Source organism: Mercenaria mercenaria, chromosome 15 (assembly GCF_021730395.1).
Source record: "Mercenaria mercenaria strain notata chromosome 15, MADL_Memer_1, whole genome shotgun sequence".
In the NCBI taxonomy this organism is placed as follows: Eukaryota; Metazoa; Mollusca; class Bivalvia; order Venerida; family Veneridae; genus Mercenaria; species Mercenaria mercenaria.
In genome coordinates, this window is record NC_069375.1 from 21,970,885 (window position 1) to 21,993,395 (window position 22,511).

The 22,511-nt window shown below is 34.2% G+C and overlaps 2 long non-coding RNA genes across 3 annotated transcripts; both read left to right on the forward strand.

Moving 5' to 3' along the window:
• The first annotated feature begins 1,933 nt into the window (after positions 1-1,933).
• Positions 1,934-5,769, forward strand: LOC123560314 (uncharacterized). Of its 2 annotated transcripts, none has more exons than XR_008367226.1 (4): positions 1,934-2,021; positions 2,820-2,983; positions 4,736-4,855; positions 5,652-5,769. It is a non-coding gene; the product is annotated as an uncharacterized LOC123560314 (long non-coding RNA). The 2 variants fall into 2 exon arrangements; XR_008367227.1 differs by lacking the exon at positions 4,736-4,855 and adding an exon at positions 5,204-5,308.
• A 10,614-nt stretch (positions 5,770-16,383) lies between these two features.
• On the forward strand, positions 16,384-18,087 carry LOC123560326 (uncharacterized). Its single transcript, XR_006688190.2, has 4 exons — positions 16,384-16,500; positions 17,115-17,284; positions 17,626-17,715; positions 17,970-18,087. It is a non-coding gene; the product is annotated as an uncharacterized LOC123560326 (long non-coding RNA).
• The last annotated feature ends 4,424 nt before the right edge of the window (positions 18,088-22,511 follow it).

The window sequence follows — 22,511 nt, forward strand, 5'->3', positions numbered from 1 at the left end:
CTATACAATTAAGAATGGCGGATGGTTGCAAAATCTACCATTGCTATGTGGTGTGTACGCACTCACTAACATGTTATATTTCGAATTTATATACAAGAGTTTATTTTGTAAACAACCAGAAGGTCATAAGACCCATGAGGCAAAATTTACATGATAATATGGCGTACAATTGCACATGAAGTGTTTAATATAGTTATAGAGTTGTAATAATATTTCTAAAATACAAAATAGCAATGGCTAATGAAGACAATAGCAGAAGGTTATATCAACGCTAGCACTGTCATTAATTTAAATCAATTTTACAGAAAACGTATAGTTTCCCTCAGACCGTATTATAAATCACATCTCTATTTCACTTGTCATTACTAATAAAATGATACGTTTACATATATCCCGTGCATAGTTATTCTTGCATCTTTATAGAATATGACCATACTAAATATCACAAATCATATATATATATACACCGGTGCTCGCAAAACCAAGGGTGTAACCTTTATTCAAGTAATGAAACACTGGCCTAAATAACAAATAACTATCTTCGTTTTATTAAGAAAATTTGGAAAATACTTTTGCTTTGTATCATTTTTGTTTGAATAATTGAATTTTAGATTTATTTTTCTCAGTATTGATTATTCTCTTTCGAAAATAGTCATTTATGCATTTTTGTTTCGAAATATTATAGGGGTATAATAATAAATTAACGCAGTTGTATATGCTGATTCAAAATGCTTGATGCAATATTTTTAGAAATTGAGACGATATTCTTGAAAAAAAATTTCCTATGTGAAATCTCATTACATACAACTTATTGCACACGGATCTTAAAATGACCGACCTATCAAATAAAACCAGAAAATCGATAGATTAGATAAAATGATAGAAAAGAAAATAAATAAAAAAAAGTAGAAAGACTGTGATTAACATAATGAATCAAAATTATAAAATCAGGACAACATAAATTTTGTTTACATTGCTAATACATACTAAGTTGAGTATCGTTATTCATTAGTTTAATATTGACAAAAGACAAACTGGTGTTGATGTTGATAATAAAGTAACATTTTAAAAAAAATCTTTCCTCTTAATCCGGTGCTACAAGGCGCAAAAGATTTTGCCATTATGGTGAAAATCAAATCGAATATGCTATATTTTCTGCTTCCAAATGATCTTCACATGTTTTCTTACAGGTGTTGCATATGTCATTGCCTTTCATGAACAGACTCAATCAAACCGAGTCTGCTATTATTCTGCTTGGTTGCATTTTTTGCTTCCAAAGGATCTTTTTTACAGATTTTATTATTTATGATTTAAATTAAAACTGAATAGCGGCGCCATCGTGCAATTATTACGCCCGACGTATAACCGCCCATCGTGCATTCATAGTGTTAAAGCACTCTTTACGAGTTATTTCTTATATTGATAGTTACAGAAGTATTACTATATCTTCATTATTTTTCCTCAGTTACCAAAATAACATATTTTGCATAAATTTGTAACAGTTTGCCGACATTAAATATTAAAATAATACGATACGATTTCAGCATTTTCCTTAATCACATATTTGTGCAGTTACTATAAACTTGTGTCTATATTAGCTGCAGGCGTATTAAGATCATAATTGTTGGAGGTACTGAAAATTCAGATACATTGCCTTGAACTTTAATGAAGGAAACTGGTAACACAATAAAACTTTAAGGGGGTCATTAAATCATCATTTTTTCCTCGGGAGTGGGTTTGAAGCATATTGGCCATGAAAAACATGTCTAACATTTGTCCCGGTTGTCAAATAGCCGGAAAATGTGGTCTTTGCAGTCACGTGATATTTAACTGCACTGTATCAGAAGAGGTAAGCTTTAAATAACACGTGATACTAAATGACCAATGAATCTGAAGAGGCAAGCTTCAGAAATCACGTGATACTGGAAGTGACGTACAATAAAAAGCAGCTATAGAAGTGTATTTCTCGACACATTCTTTACACAGATCTCCAGTTGTGTCCAGGACGGTTTACAGACAAGGTGAGCATTTTCTGCAATTTATTTTTATATCTAGATAGTTAACAGTTGTTTTATAGATGAGAGATAACTTTAACATTTTGAAAATGACACTTTTTGAGCAACATGAGTATAGAATTAAAACTTATTTAAGACCAATGAAAATAATCTCGTTGATACCTATTTTCTAAAGCAAGATACATTCGTCAAAATCATTATCGTGATATGAGCCGTGCCATGGGAAAACCAACATAGTGGGTGTGCGACCAGCATGGATCCAGACCAGCCTGCGCATCCGCGCAGTCTGGTCAGGCTCCATGCTGTTCGCTTTTAAAGCCTATTGGAATTGGAGAAACTGTTAGCGAACAGCATGGATCCTGACCAGACTGCGCGGATGCGCAGGCTGGTCTGGATCCTTGCTGGTCGCATACCCACTATGTTGGTTTTCCCATGGCACGGCTCATATCATGGTTAGTTTGTATAAGCTAGTTACGTGTACAATAAAGCACACAATGACTATTTTTCAACTAACATTCTTATTTATATTTACTTTCTTTTAATGTGAAATAATGTTTTTCAAACTCTAGAATACGTTATGATAAAGATAAAAAAAACTAGGTGATTGTAGCTAAATTAACTTATGAATGAATTTAGACATGAAGAAACTAAACAGATAATAATTTCCTACACTTATTACTCCACATTGGTTTTGAATTGATTTAAATATCGTACATATTGAGCTTGACACACTCAAAAATACAGTAGTAGTCATGTTGCAATTATACCACACTTCTAATAATGCCTGCGTTCTTCCTATTTAAGGTCCAAGATGAAGCTTGCAACGATGAGCCTGTTGTCTATTGTGTGCCTGCTGGGGGTCATCCTGGGTATCCAGGCCAACGGATACGGCGGAGGCTACACGTATATGCCTGTTTCACCCGGCTACTATGGCGGCGGCGGTGGTGGTTTTGGCAATGGAGGATTCCGTTAGTAGTCTTGTATATTACTCTCAAGTATTCTTACATACAATTCAAACATAATTAATATTTAAAATAGATTTTGATAATCTAATAATGCAAATAAATTAAATAGTTTTAAAATTTTGCAAATAATTATTGTTCTATTCGATTTCTTTTTGTTTGGTGTGTGGTTCGACCCATGTATTTATAAACATCAGCCTAAGAGATTGTGAATTGTTTTAGGCGTGAACGTAATTACATTTATTTGTAAATCAAATGCAAACGAAACACATATTCGCATTTATCTTGCCTCCTACAAGTTTCTTGCATTTCTATTGGTCAATAGACGTCACGTGGAGACAGGATATACTCCATATCCTGCTAGTACATTTCAGATATGAATTTTGATTTAAAAAAATGGCTGCTGCTTTGTTAATTTACAAAATATTAGATTATAGCATGTAAGTAAAGGGTAGTCGGCAAGATAAAATCGTTACACAGCTTGTTGGTGACAGGATACGGGATGTACGCTGTCTAGGAAATCCATATCAGGCGAGAGCGACGAAGCTCTCGCCTGATATGGATTTCCTCGACAGCGTATATCCCGTATCCTGTCACCAACAAGCTGTACGTGTAACTAATATTATTTGTCAAATTGTTTATTAATATCCATATTTTTAGTTTATACTGTCGTACATGTTTAATAATATCCATATTTACACTTTACAATGTCCCACATGTTTAACAGAATCCGATTTAGCATTTTGTTTACGTTGTCTGTTATGCTTAACAATAACCCAATGTTTAGTTATCGATTTTCTATATTTGTCAAAAGTCTGTTATGTCTAACAATAACCCAATGTTTAGTTATCAATTTTCTATATTTGTCAAAAGTCTTGATACTTTTTGCCTGCGCCAGGTATAACCACTTACAGGGATATCTAACAGAACATCCCAAGAATATTATTTTGAAAATTTTTGATAATATTCATAAATACAGAATCTTTCAAATCAATGTTATATGAGACAATTATTTTAAAACTATCTCGACTGGTTTGAAATCGAATGTTTAATCAAGCATTTCTTTAGCAGTAATGGTGATTTGACTTTGAATGATATCCAAGCTCTCTAAGAAATATGATTTCAGGACAAATACTATATAGAATAAGGTAACACTAGACATATTTGGGCATCATCAAATTTATGAAAGGAAATGCAAGCCGGCACCTGTAACTTAAGGTTAAAAGAACTAAATTTTATTAAACGTGCATAATTTTTCATTAAATGTAAATCGCACTATACAACATTAACGTATAAGTTAACTTGTTTTGGTAACTTAGATATTTTCACAAAAAAAACTTTCAATATATAAATTCTAATATCTTAATTGAGCGTGCTATTGCTGGACACCCACCACTGTTTTTTTTCCAGTCTTCTAATTATGAAGAAACGGTTCAGTTTGGTTCTAAATAAATAATCGGTTAATCTACCAAAGAAGTTTGCCTGTGCCTGAAAAAATAATTTGAGGCACACATAGGTTCCTCATTACCATTAAAACTTGGACTATTCCATTTGACAGTAGCTGTCATTCCGCAAAAAAAAATCTTTGCCTTCTGTTCCAGTTGCTCTGATTGGCTTCCTGTTCATATTTATGCTGTTGTTTAGCGGAAACGGATTTAATACTACAAGTGATGTCAGAGTCATTCAAGGATAGATACGTTGCACTTTTAAAGCCAGGTTAATACACACCTTATCTCGTTGCCTTTTTTTTTGTTACAGTGGCATTAATAGGGGCCCTATTCATCATAATACTGCTGTTTAGCGGAGGTTTCACTAATGGTACTTCCGGTCAAGAACTTGAGTTTATCCAAGGACGCTAATTGGGAATGCTGAAAAAAGGTTAAAATGAAATTAATTGAAATGTCGTTATTGTTACAGTGGCATTGATCGGGTTCCTGTTCATATTTATGCTGTTGTTTAGCGGAAACTTTTTCAATAGGTCCAGCTCAATCACAGATGACGCCATTTGGATTTAAGGATGGAAAATAGGTAGATACTCTTACAGACATCCTAGCGACATTTTTTTTTTCAAAATTGGCCAACAGTTTTTTTAGACTGGTTCCTGACTTAATTAGTGTTGTGGGTACAAACACCAGCTTGACATGTCAACTTTGCACTATGGGTCACCACTAGCACATCGTTGTAACGATTTGGTTCGACTAACTATTTTCCTTTATGTAATTTCAGTGGCATTGATCGGTGGTCTGTTTCTGCTTTTGTTCTTGTTCTCCAACAATAACACCACTAACAATACAATTGGTGTCGACATTGGCGCTACGTAGATCTGACAAGGTTAATATTTATTTTTTAATTAAAGTTCAGTTTAAATTAATCTTATTTGCGAAGAATCACTGCCACTGAAATCTACATTTTGCGTAATGTTAAGCCCCTTAGCCATACTTACTAGTCATATATTTAATGCCACTGTTCAATTTGACATATTAATATATTTTAATTATTTTTGTCATACGTACATAAATATATTGCATTAAACAGTATCTAATTTTCAAGTGTAATATTATTGTAAGTAAGCAATTATTTATGACATTTTTATTTCATTAAAAGTAATTTTTGCTCAAGTTTTTTTTTTTGCTTTCATTTTATATTAATAAACTTTGTATTGTACCATTTACAGGTGTATAAACATTATAACGACACGAGAACAACAATATATCATCAGTACTAGCTGAGGGGAAGCTACCATATTTCTTGTACAGTCTTTCTTTTTTGAAATAAATGTTATTTCTGTTGAAGTCTTTTTTCTTGTCGTTTCTTCATAATCAATTTCAGGATATGTTTAACATTTACCCTGCTAGATTTCTAAAATGCACTGGTCCATCATTCAATTTGGGCAGTGTCACTTATTATTCAAAGGGGTGTTCACTAAAAATTCTTTGGCCGAATGGCGAATAGTGCTGGCCATGACCAGCCTGCACGGATGTGCAGGCTGATCATGGTCTGCAGTCGCCGAAAAGGTAAAATCATTTGCCGCCAGCAGGCTAAATGTCAACCTTTACTTATTGTAACAATGCCCTTATCACACAAGTCCCTTAGTAACTGTATTTTGGCAAAAACTTAAATTGAAACTTATTGAAATGGTATCCTTTCAACAAATTCACAGTTTTATTGAACAGTCCTTTGCTACATTACCACATGCTTAAAAGTTATAACTAAAAGCTCGGAACACTTCCATCCAAATTAGTACACAGATTGTACTTTTTACTACAGCTATCATCTCACGGAGGAGATAGAGAAATAAAAAGATACATCTCAGTCTGATCTCAATATGTACCATTGTAATGCGGGTATCTGATTACCCTGCACAGCTGTTGCAATGTTCGTTGTACAGAATATAAATTTTTGTGTAGAATACACAATCAAATGCATTTGAAGTCGGTAGAGAATATTGCAAACAACCAAGGGTCCTACAAATGTTAGGTCAGCCGATTGACGTAATTTTTACAGGGTTTCACACTATCCGATACTGATCTATGTCTTTTTATTATACGTAACACATTGATGTCTTCATAAAAGGTGCTTACACATTTTTTAACTGATGTGTAATTTTAAGCGTTCGCCATGACCATTACGAATATAGAGGATATTGCATGAGTGTCTTTTCATATTGGATTTATTAAACGAGTTGAATAAAATAATAAAATGCGAGGCTCTGCCCAGCATTTTATCAATTTTATTCAACGTGTTTAATAAATTCAATGTGGAAAGTCACAAATGTTCTTTTTATCACATGTTAGCTTTTCCTGTTAAAACATCAGAGTTTCTACTTTCTTTTACTACATAAACAAGTCAATTTGACCAACGTCTCCTATACTATAAATGACGTCGACGTCAAACCTTTATTACACAAGTGTATTATCATTTTTATGTAATGACTTTATTACACTCCGGCGACGTCAGTCATGTGATAAAAATATAAGAAATTACTTTTAAACAGCTTGCACTCTAAGGTTACATATTGCATAGCGTGCACGTTACTGTGCGCTTTGTATAATATATTTTCACAGTAGATAAAAGTAAGTTAGCATGTGCTTTCTAATAAAACTCAAAAGCCTTTTAAAAATATTACGTACATTAAAAACACAACTAACAGAACACGTTTGTACTAAAATAGCACGATTAATATTCAGTGATGAATAATGCAGCTACAGATACGAAAAATGCATTTAAATTCTAAACTTCACAAAAGAATACAATCTACTACTGCTACGATATCTTTATTTGCGGGCACCGAATTAGCTATAAAGCCCATAAATATTCATCCTTTTTTAATCAATATTAATTTTAAATGAACACATTGTGTGAGACATAACTGTGAATCTATTCTTTTTATGTACCACATGGTTTAAAACAGCACCACTCGAATGTTAAGTGTGAAACTTTGCCATTAAATTGTTAAATATTTGTATTGCTTTGACATTATTAACCCTTACCCTACTAAATTTCTATAATGAACTAGTCCATCCTTCAGTTTTGACAGTACCATTAACTGTTTAAAGGGGTGCATACCAAAAATAGATACTGACTGAATGGCGAACAGTGCTGGTCATGATCAGACTGTACGGATGTGCAAAGACTGACCGCAAAGGCAGAATCAACCGTGTTCAGCATCTTCTTCTTCTTCTCGTACGCTGCTACACTGTCAGACCAGTAGCCTCGATGAAACTTGTGGTTTACCGCAGATCCTCAATGCCTCCATACGGTTTCTGGTGGATTGAGGTATCTACCGGCCAAGTCACAGCTCGCTCCTGGTCAAGCCTTTTACATCTCTGAAGTAAATGCTCCGCAGTCTGATCTTCCTCACCACATGGACAGGTTGGCGATGATGCCAGTCTGTATTTCTTGTACATGTGAGCATTGAGCTTGTTGTGCCCTGAGCGGAGCCTGACCATCATCACTTGTTCAGACCGATCAAGGAGATGAAAAGCATCTTCCTCCATCCTTGGTTAGTGCCTTGATGGTTGTGACTTTCTCCTTGTAACTGGTTGTTCTGACTGAGCTCTTAGCCAGTTTGTCTGCCTCTTCATTGCCTGCAAGTCCACAGTGGGATGGAATCCTCTGAAGTGATACTTTGCAGGTTATACTCAGGCTCTGCATTCTCCTGGCTAGCTGCGGAGCTTTATTGCTGACCAGAGCTTCCATGACAGACAGTGCATCTATGAGAAATACGACTGAGGAGCTTTCTTCTGCCGAGTCTTCAACCATTGAGACGGCCTTCATGAGTGCTTCAGTCTCTGCCTTGTAATTGCTGCAGTGTTTTCCTGTGGCTGCATGTAGCGTTTTTCATTTGCCAGATGGGTATTGAATGAAAACTCCTGCTCCTCAATCTTTGATGGCGCATGTGGCTGATCCGTCTGTATAGACATGAGTCCAAGATTCTGGAGGATAGTCTTCATTAATCATAGCAGCTGTGAGGCTCTTCCGAATGCCTTCATCCTCTTTCTTCCCGCGGTCAAGACGAGGAACAGCAAGTCTCACAGTCACTGAGGACAGATCATTCGCTAGTGGGTTTATAATGTCTTCACTACCTAGGGGAGTCGTTGGTCTGTTCAGCTCAGTTTTGAACTCTCGGTTATTTATTCTGTAGCTACAGATAGCTCTGCAATATTTCAGTACAATATATATAATGTAGAGATAATACACGTTTTCTATGTATTAACGTCTGCAGAAGCCCGCGGGATTGTTTGTGACCGAGACCGAAGGTCGAGGTCACAAACATATCCCAAGGGCTTCATAAAACAATAGTGTATTGTCGCTATTCTTGCATAAAAAACATTACACGACGACTTAGTGCATTGTTTTCATATGTGATGACTTTACGATTCCGGTACGTTTTTAGTTACAATTTGGTTGTTCTTGGAAACGGTAAACATGTTTTAAATATCCATAACCAGAGCACACATATCAACAACACTACCAAAAGCGTGATTTGAATGTTTTTGAACATCTTATTTCTTTTTCTAGTTATTACAAACGTTATATTACCCATAATTTTGCATATTACTTAAAAATTTGATTAACAGGAACCCAATTCTAAGAATAATAATTTACATTCGAATTATTTTGAGTACGAACACATTTAGAGTACGGATTAGTACGAGGTTAGCTTTCAAGGTTTATTATATGAATTCTGCGAAAAGTCAGGTAAAAACATACCGACTGATACTAACAAAAATCATAAATATAATACCTAAAACGAGCAATAGCACAAGTTCAACGCGATACTTATTTATTCACAATTATTTACAATAACTGAACAGACGCTTTGTAAAGGGAGTGAACTCTAAGAGAAGCTAGAGCGTACATTGATGGGAGCAGTACGTTTGGGGTTGGAAACTGATACAGCTAAAGATACTATAGATTACATTGTATTTATAATGCTACAAGAAGAGGTTGTTATGGAAAAAACAAGACGCAGATGAAAAATATCAGTGTGCACAAAAATACATACATATGTCCCTGGCAAAGCATTTCAAAAATAAAAATAATTTCTTAACAGCACTTGAAGTGCCTTGTTTGCACAGGGCGGATCGAGTGAAAAAAGTAGTTTTTGTGCAAGGATATAGACAAAGTTATGACAACTTGACTAATTGGCATTCTAAAGTCTAACCTGGTTTTACAACGTGATGATTTCATAACATTCACCTTATTCACCGTTCTTAACATGCGTTACTTTTCCGAATGTCTGAATTGCCTATGTATACTTTTACGTTCTACATGTGTCAAGGCAAACTTGTTTCAATGGTTATATAACAAGTGCACCTTGCAGAATTGACCAAATTGAATATTTTCGAAAAATGTTTTTCATAGAAAATTCGCAAAAAGGCTATTGGCGAATGCGTCGTGACATTTTATTGCATTATTTAGGCCCAAACTCTTTTTATATTACCATGACAATTTTATTCATGATTAATTTAATTCATTAACAGAAAAGAAAATATGTCACAAAAAGGCTATACAGAGATACAGTTTCAATTTATATAGCAAATAATATTAATAAGTAGTTACGGAATAGTTTATAATTTTTTTTACATTAAAAAGACATCGTTCAGTTTTTGTTAGAATTTATAATTCAGTGGTGTGATAGACTTTTAGATTTTTATCCATCAGGAACATTGGAATCTTACGACTTATCTGCCAGGTTCAAGGTTCGAATCCCATCAGATACCAAAATATATTTCTCTGGTATCGATATAATCATAACATATGGTCGGTGCTAGTTTTATACACTAATGGTCAGAACATGGCTTATGTTGTCGTGAACTGTAGACCGTGATATCTCAATCTTATACCCTATTTGGGAAGTATGCTGAACTAAAACTTATTCTAACACAGTTATTACCCTACGGGGTACCGAATGTTTAACGCCTCTATAGTTTTCACTCATAAAACTATAGAGTCTTTAAAACTTATTCATCGTTATTATCCCCCGTCGATGAAATCGGGAGAGGGTATTGAAATGGCGTTGTCCGTCTGTCATTTCGTCAGTCCGTCCGTCCGCAGCCATTTCTCAGTAACTACCCGGTAGAATTTCATGAAACTTGAAATAAACATAAACCAACATACTGCGATGATGCCCGTCAAGCTTTTTTTGGATTGGTCAATTTTCCTTAGAGTTATTGCCCTTGATTTAATGAAAAATGTTCGTCCGCAGCCATTTCTCAGTATCTAGCGGGTAGAATTTCATCAAACTTGAAATAAACATGAACCAAGATACTGCGATGATGCCCTTTAAGTTTTGTTTTTTATTGGTCAATTTCCCTTAGAGTTATTGCCCTTGATTTAATGAAAAATGCACAAAAATGTCCGTCCGCAGCCATTTCTCAGTAACTAGCAGGTAGAATTTCATCAAACTTGAAATAAACATGAGTCAACATACTGCAATGATGTCCGTCAAGTTTTTTTTGGATTAGTCAATTTCCCTTAGAGTTATTGCCCTTGATTTAATACGTAGTATAGTAATATATGAGCCGCGCCATGAGAAAACCAACATAGTGGCTTTGCGACGAGCATGGATCCAGACCAGCCTGCGCATCCGCGCAGTCTGGTCAAGATCTATGTTGTTCGCTTTCAAAGCCTATTATTGGAATTAGAGAAACTGTTAGCGAACCTCATGGATCGTGACCAGACTGCGCGGATGCGCAGGCTGGTCTGGATCCATGCTCGTCTCAAAGCCACTATGTTGGTTTTCTCATGGCGCGGCTCATATATATTATCGCCCTCAGTATTTCACAGAAAATTAATTTCTTTTGGTGTGCACCATTTTCAGAAGTATTTAAGAAAAATAAAGTAAATGCATTAAATTGTATAGCATTACAGTATTGTGTTTTATTTCCTAACTTTAACCTTACCATATTTGGCACGATTGATTCTGCATTTGCGACCAGAATAGACCAAGATCAGCTTGCACATCCGTGCAGTCTGATCATGGTCTACACTGTTCGCTTTTCTGTCAGTAAATTTTCAGTAAATACCCCTTCAGATAATGCATGGTACTGCCCAGATTGAAAGATGAGCCAGTCCATTATAGAAATTAAAGCATGGTGAGGGTTGATATAAAAATTGCATATTTAAAACTAGTCAAAGGCTTTCCGTTCAGTTTTACAAATGTATTGTTGCATTTAAGGTAGTTCTGCACGTTTGATAAACCGGAAGTGATGGCGTAACGTCATTTATCCGGAAAACATAGAACAAAGCCTGGATTCGGCGTACGGAAATGAAAATCAGTGTATGAAATAAAGGCAACCTGTGAATAAATTTATTAAATTGTAACAGTCTCTATCTTTCTAAAGTTAAAATATGATATTAAAACATCTGACGCGTTAAATTATTCAAAATAATGTCTTAAAATCAGCTTCAAATAGGCGGTTCACTTTAATCATGGCCAAATATCTCAGAAATAAACACACGGACCTATACATTTTATTTCACTATATTATAGGCCATATGTTTATTTACGACTGTGAGAAGTTTCATTAAAATCTACATTGTGGAAAATTTTCTATTCGCGAAAATGTTATGAAAGTTGCTATTTTCCCATAGACTCCCATTATGAAAACTTGCGCGAGGTCCGAAATTTTCAAATCAGTCTAGCAAAAAATCAAGCACACGACCCTATCCTTTTTATTTGCTGAATTTTCTAGGTATATTCTGAAGTTTTGAAAAAACAGAGTTTAATCAAATTCTACATTGTAGAAAACATTTCGATCCAAACGTGCAGAACTACCTTAAGTGCTTTATTTTGTTTCTCACTTTCTGTATAGATCGACATTTAAGTAACATATCTTATTCCCGATTTTCAGACGTTGTATAATAGCAACATCAAAAATCAAAGCCTTGAGATGTCTGGTGGTTGCGGGTTTTGCTAGATTTATTTTCATTTTAAATGCCAATCTATAAATATTCATGTATAAGAAACAAATACTAATGTGCCTCATATCTAAGATAAACTCTGCCTGACCTTACATGAACAGCTAGAAGTCAGTTATGTAAACATGGGCTGGAATACCTAATCATTGACAGATCTTATATAATCTAAAAGGCCAGTGTGAATGGATAGAGGATGAATAGGAACTGCTTGATCATTGATAATTCCTCCGCATTGTTCATGAATGGGACTACTTTGTGTAGCACATGAACATCCTTTGGATGTGATTTGGAATCAAATAAAGATGCTACATGATTGTCAGAAATATACTTAACTTTGGTAGCGGGATAAACCCGCAACCAACTAGTTCGTTCCCTTATAACACTGTTTGTGATGAAAAGCTAATTGAGCCGCGCCATGAGAAAACCAACATAGTGGGTTTGCGACCAGCATGGATCCAGACCAGCCTGCGCATCCATGCTGTTCGCTTTCAAAGCCTATTACAACCGTTAGCGAACAGCATGGATCCTGACCAGACTGCGCGGATGCGCAGGCTGGTCTGGATCCATCCTGGTCGCAAATATTAAAAAAATATTCATGGTTTATTTTAACTCACATTACCTTACTGATATGAAGTATGATTAGTTCTTATTCTCTTCACCAGGAACATGTAATATTATTATGTCTCCCACCACACAGTGGTGTGGGAGACATATGGATTTACTTCTGTCTGTGTTTGTGGCTGTGAGTTTGTGTGTCTGTTACAAATTTTTCCGCACTCTAAGTCAAACAATTCTCATCTGATCTTCATCAAACTTAAACAAGATGTGTTTGCCATTAGGTTCTCGGCCAAGTTCGAAAACTAGCCAAATTGGCACAGGCACTTCGGAATTATGGTCCTTGAGACTTGTTTCCTTTTTATAATCAAAGCACTGAAAGTCTGATAAGGCAGTTGAGGTCTTGGTGCCTGGTTGACTCATATACTACTCTTCAGATGATTAGGCAGTTTTGGGAGACATGTGCTTTTCTCAAAGCAGCTCTAGTTTTAATTGTGATAACGTTTTATGCAACTGCTAGAGTTTTTAAATATTTAGGTTATTTGAAATATCAATGTTTAATTAAGTGTAACATTGGTTTTAGTCAAATTCCATGCTCATAATTTGTAAATATGTGCTTTATCCGGAATAAATATTCATCTGCCTAATAGCTGATTTTTGTTTGAACAGACTGAACCAAACCGAGTATGCATTATCTTTCTTCCAAAGCATGGTTTAAAGGTGGTCAATCACATTTAAACAACATATAATGATATTTTTTACTTTTTGTATATTCTGGTAGAGAATTATTTAAGGAACAAAAAGACCGATTACATAGAGTTAGATTCCTATTTGAAATGTATATTTTATTATTTTTATAAAACTTTGTAATTACTCCCCTTTAATAAGAAAGTATATAAAAAGCTGGGTATTTCTTTTTATTTCGATACAATGTCTAGTTTTACATTTGCATTTGATAGACATATCAACTATTGAACAATCTGAACCAAAATGCAAGTTTAAAAGCTGTGTGTAGCTTCTGAATTCATTTATTTCCAATCTATCTTGGTTGCGCAACCAAGATAGGCAAAGGGAGGTAATAATAATTTTTCAAACTTGCGTTTCTAATGAATTCCATCTAAATACATAATTTTTAATGCAAATATTTTACAAATATATTACAATATGTCTAATATTTATACATTTCCTTAGGCAAAGTATGTTTATCAAATTTATACTTATGATAAAATAACTCTATCTTGGTTGGGCAACCAGGATAGGAAAATGAAATTTTAAAAATACCTCCAGTGAAAATCTAATTTGAATTAAGTGTTAAGTGAACATAAACGAGTGTAAATGATCAGATGCTAAAGTTTCGAACAAATCCGTTACATGGCCAAAATCTGATTATCCACCTTTAATAGATTTTATTAACTACCACAACAGTAGTCTTTAAGTGCGGCGTGGCGGCTGTAAAAAGTCTTCCCGTACTTGGGCTAAGTGTTTTTATATTTTCTAGTGCATGAAATGTATGTCGTAATTTCGCCCGCGACACCACGATATGATGCGGCAACACGACGGCACTTCTCGGTAGCACGACAAGAGCACGCAAATACCATGCGATAACCGGATATATTTATGTCGTGATGAAGCATCTTTTTGTCGTATTATCATTCGTGTTATCATTTCGTGTTATCATTTTGTCACATCGTGTTGTCGTGCTATCGGTTCGTATTATCATTTTGTCACATCGTGTTGTCGTGCTATCGCATCATGTTATCGTACTGACGCATCGTGTTGTCGTGCTATCGCATCATTTTACCGTAATATCGCACTTATATTAGCAGGGGTGGACATTACAGCAGTACAAGAGCCCTCAGAACTGTGTGTCGTATGTGTTCTTTTTATTTCATCACAGTGTTAGGAGTCTAGTTGGAAAAAAAATCCAAAGGTGTATATTATAATGAGTATTTACAGTTCAAGAAAGCAGTTTGAAAAAGCAAGCAAAAATTGTTTAGCCCAAGGTCAGCCAACACTAGCTCGGCTACTGCTGAAAATATTGAATAATATCTTTAATAGAATCGTTATGTAGTATTCTAACACGATCCAGTTCATTTTCCTATTAAATAAAGAAGGCAGAAAACAGTGAATTATTATACAACAAATCACTGTTCTGACGTCATAATTATTACGTCATGTCGTCAAACGGCATAGCGGTGCGCTGGGAAAGAAACCGATTGAAAAAAGGGCAAATATTTAATAAATGTCGTCAAGGATGTACTTAAAAATCCTTGGTGTTAGAATCGAAATAATATATCTCATTTAGTGATTTGCTCTTGAATAAATCATTGTCTGTCGTTTGTCGCCCTCGTGATAATATTCCTTCGCATCTGAACTCCAAACAATGATTTATTCAACGGCAAATCACTGGATGAGGTATATTATTTCTTAATTCTAACACTCATTACGATATGACAAAATAACTTGAAAAAGAGATAAATTTTCAACAGAAATCAAAGTTTTCCGAATTAGGTGTTCTATCTCTTCCTGTCCCGCCCCAGTCATGCTAACGTATACAGGTAGGTAACTGTAGGTTAACAGAGCTCTTATTAAGTAAAGGATTATGCAACTTCAGACATAGATGGAATTGAAACGTTCTCTACTTAAATTAACTTTTATACCTCATATATAAAGGAAAAAATAATATATATGTTTTAACAGTTTTTAAGAGATAGGAAAAATATTACATTCATTTTATACATGAGTTCATATTTCATTCATTTACCATTATGGAGGAACGGAACTCCACTCCAATTGCAATATTAAATGCAGAGATTTCTTTGCTCAAGGCAAAATATTTTCTTGTCATTCGCTAATTTAAGTATTAAACATTTTGATACTTTGCCATATTTGCCAAAAATTATTGGCGCATTGTATTGACTAATTGCAAATTTAAAGGTCTTGTTTCAGATGGTAAGTTTCTAAACCATGACTCAAATAATATACAAATAAGCAAGCGATATGTTAATCCGTGTGAGCATTTGTATATTGTATTCATACAATGATGCACAATTCTTCTAAATTTCACATTTGGCTTTCAAATTTATACATTTTATGTGTAAAAATTGTACTCCTCAAAAATATTTTCTCAATCTAAAAGTAAAGAACATTAAAAAACTTTTAATAATATATAAATCACCAAGTAAAAATAAAACAGTAAACCTCTGTCACTCTCCTAAGTAGGTAAAATATGTAATATTATTAGTTGAAGCAGTGTAACACTGACATGTCCTCGTAAAACAGTAGTTTTTAGTGTTTTATCTTTATTTGCAAATGATATTTTACAACATTATATTTTAAATGCAATAATTGTGTCGCTGTTACTGTACTTCTTTACTGTGCTATACACATCTTGCAACATTTCAGTCACTACCTTTAAAAGATTTGAAACTGAAGGGGAAGTTTCGCATGAAATTTAAATTTTATAGTCGTATAAAAGCTGACGGTGTCCAGTAAAAAGCTAACCAGTCCAGTAGTTACCGAGGACAGCCGCTGGTTCACTGGTGAGTGTGTACATTTATTCTATATGCGATATATTATGTTACTTATACCATTTGGTTAAATTTCTAAACACTGTTTCTCTAGGTCCGTATGTTGTGTTATTTTGTGAAAAACATTATATAAATTGTAGTCTGTTCAGGATCTTTGAGCCAAAATATTGTATGATCCAATAACGTAACTACACATTAACAACCAATCTCGTCTCTAAAATCTCTTTTTAATAGGCCTGTCATACATGTTGCATTATTTGCTAATTGTTACGAAGAGTCACACATTTGCTTACTCTTAAACGTTTTAGATTTAAATTATTTTACAAATCTATACAAAAAGTATCCACTGGAAGTAAAAAAAAAAAGCAACACCTCAACCGATTTCAAACTAACTTTATTAACAAAATTAGTTTTTGAAATGTCACATTTATTCACTTCAATTTTTAATGAAAGTCACTGGTAAAACTTTACAATTTTTAAAGTTTATGATAAACTCACAACAAAAACTATCCCGTTGCTTTTTGACCTTTGACCGTTCTTTCAATTGCTAAAATTATAGAATACATTGCTTAATTGATTAATTTGAAAACGTAACTGTTCTTTATGTTGTTTGTTTTAATTTTCAGTTTGAAAATGAGGGTGTCTGTTATAAGCGCGCTCACAGTAGGTTTGGTTCTGGCTCTGGCTGTTCTCATCCATGGCGATGGTTACGGTGCCAGCTACGGGCCGAGTTACGGGGTCTCATACGTACCTTACTACAGCTACGGTGGTGGTGATGGATACAACACGTGGATTCGTAAGTCGTAAACCTTGGGAAAAAAATTAACTCTTTACCTACTTTACCTACTCCACGCAAATTACTTTTGCGCTGTTAAAACAAATGTTGGAAAACATTAAGTCTTTTTCTAATATTCCTGTTACTTTAGCGTTGTTGAAAAATCATAATGTATAGAATAATCATAGCATTTTTGTATACAAACATGCACACATTTAGACTGATCTAAGCTTCAGTATGAGTTATGAAGCAAAACAGTAACATAAGATTTGCCATTTTTCCGTATAATTCTTATTAAATTTCATAGTCATGGCATTTTCGTCCTCTTTAGAATTAAAATACGTGTATATATTTCGTTACAGTGGGCTTTATCGGCATCCTGTTTATCTTGGTGATCTTGTTCAGTCAGATCAACAACGATAATGACACGAGCAGAATTATAACTATTGACTGTAAGTTCTCTTTTGTATTTTACAAAACATTTATATACGTCAAATTATGATAATACCAATAGCTTAAGCCCTCGTATATATATATGTATGTATATTCGTGGACATCTTTATATTATACTATGTTATTTTACTCTGAACCCAACGGCTAACACAACTCTAGACACAGACCACGTAAGATCTTATTCGTTATCATTTCATTGCTTTTTTTCTCCAGAGTAATTATAGTATAATTACAATCGTTATTATAATTTCAGAACCGGAAGTCGCAACTCCGCGTGGCAGTTTTGCGGATCCTACGTGACCCACGTAATACAGAATCACGAAAGTACAAAACTAAAACATCATTATATATGCATACAAATATGATCTTGTCTTGTTTCAAATTTTTAAATAAACTTGTTGAAAGTGTATAAATTGCTTGTTTTTATTTATGCTTTGCTTTTGAATTATATTTAGGAAATTATCCCTTATTGTGCTGGGTTTTATAACTTGAATTCCAGTAATGTGAGCGAGAAAAGCTTAAAATTAATTATCACACGTGTCACATTATCTAAATATCCGGGAATAGGCTAAAATCCGTTATCAAAAGTGTCATTTTATGTGTTCCAATTCTGAGAAAATACCTGTTGACAACGGAATGCCTAAACACAAGGCCTTACTTACGATAAAAATGGAAAATAAATGGTGTTTGGGCTACATTTTTAAATACGTGATTACAGTAACAGTGTTTCCAATTGCAGCGATAATAATGTCAAAGAAAGTGAATATTTGAATAAGAAGAATCTTTTAAAAAGAGGTTCGGTGCAATTTGAAACATGAAAAGATGTTGCACTCTCAAGATCTTTGTCCACACCAGTCGCCCTCCGCAGAATTCTTAACTATTTCCCGCTCTTCTTCTTTTATGGTATAAAGTGGTAGGACAAAATATTGCATAGAAAACTAGCCATATTTCCAATATATGAAATGTGAAAACTGACATAATTATTTAACGATTTTAACAAAATTATTTTTCCAACATTGGTAAAAAAAAACGGAAATCCCCGTCTGGTATGACACTACAATAAATAGTGTTCCCTATATATTGTATTTTAAAATTAAACAAAAAAACTATCAAACATAGCTTTACCCATTTCAGAAAACAAATCCTTACCTCATTTTAGAGTTATTATAAAACTGATAGAAAACAGAGAGAAAAGTAGGGGTCATATATCTTCTAAGAGAGATTTCTCTTGTCACATTTGCTTACTGTAAAATCACATCAAAATCACAATGCTGTGAACTGGAAGTACTACTCATACTAGTGAGTTTCACTCCACCAAATACAACCTCCGCTCCCATTTCTTTTCTACCAAAATATCAAAACTAAATCCATAATGAACTTTAAACAGAAAACAGCTTTAATTTGGACCTCTGTGGCAGTGCCAGGTCTTCTTCTTGGGCGTTCAGGGCGGATAAATTATTAAAAAGAAAACGTTTGAAGTTCATAGACTAAAGAAGAGTTGCTGAATTCCAATAAGGTTTCGAGCTATAGGGCCAGCGCAAAGGAGTTTTACCTTAAGGGTAGTTGAATGCTATAGACGATAGCAAATACTTGTATAGGCTGAGCATCAGAAAACTGAGGCAGAGACATAGGTTTAGTTATCTACTGAGAAAGCAAGAGAGTTCCAGCTTATAGGTTCAGCGTTATTGGCGAAGTACAGACAAGGCATCGGGGTAATACCTATATGGTAGTTGGTTGCTACAAGTGATAGCACACAGGCGTCTAGGCATAACTCAGGATAGACATGGGCATCTTAATTGAGATTAAGCTTCAATTAGTTAGAAGTGGACATATGCTGAGAGGCATCTATGCTATAGAATCATCGTAACTATTATTATTTATAATGAATATATAGTTATTAACGTTCTTTCAAAGACTACCCAGTCCTGACCGGAGAATTTTCGACTAAAAAAAGCAGTCAAGTATAGTATCTCCAGCCGATAGTAGTTTGAGCTGATTTCATTAGTTTGAAATAAAACAGGCACACTCTTAAAGAAAACAGTTTTTCTTATATTCGTTCTCGGCAAGGTGAATGGATGATTTTGCCTTCAAGCATTGTGTATTAATGTGCTGTATAATTATACTTCATAAATGACTGCTTATTAATAAATGATGTTACAATGTATGTGTATAATAAGTTATTTTATGTTACAGACTTTTTTTGAAAATATTATTTTTACTAAAAGTCAATGTCATGATATATGATCGGAAGAAAAAGAATGTCAGTTGTTTATCATTGATGTGTATAATGCCTTAATGACTTGAAAATACTTAAATGTTTGTGTATTTTTGTTCATCAGAAACCATTTCTTCCTGTTACCGACATGCCTAAGCGTGCGTTGGATCATGTCAGAAGTTATTCTGTACTTGAGAAACCACTTGTCGTTTTGGATTGGCGAAAAAAATAATGCACGAGACTCGAGTGGTCAATTTGATATAAACCGTTTATGTAATTTTATTATGTTCCATAAACAAAAGTAACTTAAATTAAACAATAAAAGTACTTATTTTGAAGGCTGGAACGTAAAAATATATATTCATGCCACAAACATAATCTATCCACGTGAAAGTCCACTCGGTATTAGTTCATATTATATATCTTTGTCTATATGTATATATGCTCGGTTTGCACGTGAAAACCTTTCGTTACATCTATAGAAAACTGAAATCACTTCATCGTGATCGTGCCACTGCTTTAGTCGGTGGGAATATTATCTCATAGTAGAGACTACAACAAGGTTGTAGGCTCAAACCGGACTGTATTTATTACTGATTTTTCCTTGAAACATCATTCCTGTATATTTTACTTTTTTTCATATTGTTCAGTTGTGATACATTTTTTGCTATGATTTAATATATCTAAGACAGAAGTGTGACATATATAATTGAAGACGAGCATGAGTAAAACCATACATATGGGTTTGCGACCAGCATGTTTATGCCAGAACAGCCTTGCATAATTGCGCAGTCTGGACGAATCATGCTAGTCGCTTATCTAATAAACTATTACATTAGGGAGATAACCTTTTGCTATGCGCAGGTCATGGTTTTTAAAGATCCATGTTGGGTCGCACCAGCCACATATATTTTTATGTGATGATTTTGCCCTGGCCGGTCTTATATACATTGGTATTTAGAGTGCATTATACTGCGAGTTCTTTATGAACAAACATAATCCAGTTCATAAAAAATTGATTCATTAGAATCACGGTTATACAGACTATTATAAATGCAAATAGAAATTTTAAAATAGCGAATATAAATCTTAGATATCTTGTTAAGATGAGAACATAGGTCATTATGCTTATGGAGTTTCAACGCTGAACATTTCCTTTTTATTTTGTTTTTTTTAAAGCAATAATTGTCCTATCTTTAACTAAGTTTCGGTGCATATCGGCCGATATTCAAAAGAATAAACGCAAGTTTTATTCGTAGGTTTCATCTATACAGTAAATTATAGATTAATGATTATAATATAAATATTTATAAATGTTTTTCTTTAGGTTAATAGCCTTGTGAGCGCGGTATATACTTAGATATATATATAATTTGAAATACTTATTTAATTTTCTAACGTATTTCTTTTTACTTTCAAAGCACAGTTGATAAGATAGGCTAAACTACTAAGTGTCTCTTCGTTTGCACATGACAAAAGTTTAATAAATTTCCACATATTTGGTCGTTCAAACTTGCATATTCATTGTCTTGTTTCAAATGCTTATATACAATTAGCACCTGGTTACTTTGTACACTGTTTCTCCAGGCTTGTATGAAATTGTCAGCAAGCCTTTGCCTGAAGAACGATATGAACTGTTTAACATTTATTATAGCATGCATTCCCACACATAGCCGAAACATGTCCTTTACATAACAACACCAGTTTACTTGATAATTATACATACCGGTTTTCAACCATTCATATACAGTGCTTATAATGCATTACTAGCTTTAATTATTTTAAACCAATATTTCAATATATATATCAATACGCATTTGGACGACAATTGATGGTTTTATTCAAAAGAATATCAATGATTGAGGAGATATATGTTATAGATTCTTACGCGACGAAATGAATCAAAATTAATGTTTGCCTGTGATGTGTCGTTTTCTTCTCCAGCGGGCCGCAATGACATTCGCCTGCGTAATAATTGCTGCGTACTGTGATTCTGTTGCAGAATAATACACTGTTTCGGCCTTCATTTCTTTATTTATTTATTTTGTTGTCCACCGACACAATTATTGGCCATATGGCGACTTTCCAGCTTAAATGGTGGAGGAAACCCCAGGTGCCCCTCCGTGCATTATTTTATCACGAGCGGGCAACTGGGCTGAGCCACCGATCTTCTGTAAGCCAGCTGGATGGCTTCCTCATATGGAGAATTCAACGCCCCGAGTGAGGCTCGAACCCTAATCGATAACGGTCAAGTGATTTGAAGTCAGCGACCTTAACCACTCGGCCACGAAGGCTCCTCTGTTTATAGGAAAATTAGAAATAGAAAAAGTTTCGGTGACAAAACAGAACTAGTATTTGATCCTATCCCTTTCCGGTATGATTGCTGTACAAATTTGATTTTAGATTAAAAGCATATGAGACAAGCTGTAATGGATTATTTATCCAAGTATTTCGTATTTTAAGTGTAAAAAGGTAAAACAAAAGAAAAAACAATGCAATTCTATTTCATGATTTTTAATACAATTAGAAAGAACATGATCATATCGTCGATCTAGAGTTATAACCGAAATTTATATAGAA